This window comes from Tachyglossus aculeatus, chromosome X1 (genome assembly GCF_015852505.1).
Source record: "Tachyglossus aculeatus isolate mTacAcu1 chromosome X1, mTacAcu1.pri, whole genome shotgun sequence".
Classification (NCBI taxonomy): domain Eukaryota; kingdom Metazoa; phylum Chordata; class Mammalia; order Monotremata; family Tachyglossidae; genus Tachyglossus; species Tachyglossus aculeatus.
Genome location: NC_052101.1, coordinates 44,003,175 through 44,005,982, shown reverse-complemented (window position 1 = coordinate 44,005,982; position 2,808 = coordinate 44,003,175).

Here is a 2,808-nt window from a genome sequence, read left to right as displayed (position 1 = left end):
GTAGTCAGGGGATCTGAGATCTAGTCCCAGTTCTGCCCCTTGACCTCTGTGTGACCTTAACTTTGCTTAATTTCTTTGAGCTTCAGTTTTCTCATCTGTAAAAAAGGATTAACTGCCCGTTTCTTCTTCCCCCTGAAACTGTGAGCCCCATGTGGGACCTCACAGGGACTGCGAGGATCTGATAATCTTGTATCCACCCCAAACCTTAGCATAGTTCTCAGCACATATTAAGTGTTTAGCAGGTGTTATTATTATCATTATTATTATTATTACTACTACACAGGTAAGAATTAGACATGGTTCCTGTCAATCTAAGAACAAAGTGTGGAGGAGGAATTGGCACTAGACAATAAGGAAAGATGGAACAATAAAATTACAAAATAACATAAAACACAAGGACAGTGGTAACTGCAAGGTCACTAGGGTAGTGTAACTAGAGGAACATGGTTTCAGACTCCTTGTCACTCAGAGTCTGAGATGCAACAGCCATAGCCCCTTCTAAAGTCTTCTTTATATTCTAATAAGTGAAAAATCAAGCTACTGCTGATGGCTTGTCCCTCTTCCCAGGCTGGAGCAGGGATTGCTGGGGATTCCCGGGGGTTCAGGCCTGAACGGCTTCTCTCCCAGGCTGGGGGCTTCCGGTCAGGGGGTAAGGGCCCAGCTGAGATTCCAATTTACCGCTGCTGAGAGCACCTCACCCTTTCCATGTTGGAGCAGGGCTGATGGGAAGTCCCAAAGTGGTGAGGATGGGGTGGCTTCTTTACCCAGAGTCGCTGTGTCTGTCTGGCTGGCTGCCACAATTGGGTCCCTAGAATTCCACCATTTGGTTCACTCTTCTGCCTTCTTTAGTAGTTCATTCATTCATTCAATTGTAGTTATTAAGCGCTTATTGTGAGCAGAGCACTGTACTAAATGTTTGGGAGGGTACAATATAACAATAAACAGACATACTCCCTGCCCACAGTGAGCTTATAGTCTGGTGGGAAGTGGGGAGTGCTTATTCCATGGACACAAGAGCCCCAATAATCAGTCAGTCACTCTGGGCTACAGGGGAAAGTTATTCTTGCTGTGTTTCTCAGCTCTGCAGAAGTCACTATACAGGCAATTCCTGGTCCTGGTTTGTCCTTCCAAGAACTCCATTTTGTTTCATATTTGGACAACCAGGGTTGGGACTATAAATTGGGGAAGGGAGTGAGCTAATCCTTGGCATTATCCTCGACTCATCTCCCATTCAACCCACTTATTCAATCTGTAACCAAATCCTGTTGGTTCAACCTTCACGACATTGCTAGACTGTGCCCTTTCTTCTCCATCCAAACTGCTACCATGTTAATTCAAGCATTTACCTTACCCCACTGTGATTACTGCATCAGCCTTCTTGCTGACCTTCCCACCTTCTATCTCTCCCCAGGCCAGTCCATACTTCGCTTTGCTGCCCAGATCATTTTAGGTCCACTTTTCCCCTCTCCCCAGAACCTCCATTGACTGCCCGCACACTTCAGTCCTCTAATGTCAATCTACCCACTGTACCTGGATCTCATCTATCCCACTGGCGACCTCTCACCCACGTTCACCCACTTCATAACCCACAGACATTTTCTCTCCCCATCTTCAAAGCCTTATTGAAGGCACAGCTCCAAGAGGCCCTCCCTGACTAAGCCCTCATTTCCTCTTCTCCTGCTACCTTCTGCATCATCTTTATTCACTTCTCTCTCATCTCCACAGCACTTTTGTACATATCAAGAATTTATTTACTTATATTAATGTCCTTCTCCCCCTCTAGACTGAAAACTCATTGTGGACAGGGAACATGTCTACCAACTCTGTTATATTGCATTCTCCCAAGAACTTAGTACAGTGCACTGGCTACAGTAAGCACTCAATAAAAATGATTGATTGATTCAATGAGCCCCAATCTTGAACACTTTCGTCCCTTCTTTCCACTGAGATTTGTTGCTGCAAATCCCCTTTAATCAATCAATTGTATTTATCGAGCATATGCAGAGCATTATACTAAGTGCTTGGGAGAGTCCAATATAACAGAATTAGCAGACACATTCCTTGTCCATAATGAGCTTACAGTCTATAAGGGCAGACAGGCACTGATAGGAATAAATAATATAAGAGAGAACTTTCCACCAAGTCTTGTTCCACTCCAAGGTATTTCGACGCAGCCCAGACCCTGCCCCGGTGAATGATTCCCCTGTTCTAGGAAACAATCCCCAGGCTGTCCGGATTCTTTGCACAAAGATGGCACTGTAAATTATGCTCTCTGCCCCGCCTTGCGAGCCCAGTTAATTATCAATGCCAAAAGAACATCATTCACTATGGCATGATAAAAATGGGAACTAAGACATCGTTACTGCCCTGAACTCTCACATGAGAGATTCAGACCCTGGGTCTATGAGCCTGTGGAAATTGGGTGGGTGAAGTTGACCTGCTGGGGAGGGAAGGGGTTATGTTCCACACGATGTATGACAGGGACTGTTTTGTTTCTACATATCGGGCCGGGGTCACACCATTATTGAAAAAGCTACAGCAGCTCAAAGCATTTCCTTTTCAATGGTATTTGTTAAAGTACTTATTATGTGTCAGGCACCATGCTAAACACTGAGGTAGACAAAAGCTAATCAGGTTAGGCACAGTCCATGTCCCACGTGAGACTCACAATCTTAATCCCCATTTTACCGGTGAGGTAAATGAAGCCCAGAGAAGTGAAGTGACTTTCAATCAATCAATCAATCAATCGTATTTATTGAGCGCTTACTGTGTGCAGAGCACTGTACTAAGCGCTTGGGAAGTACAAGT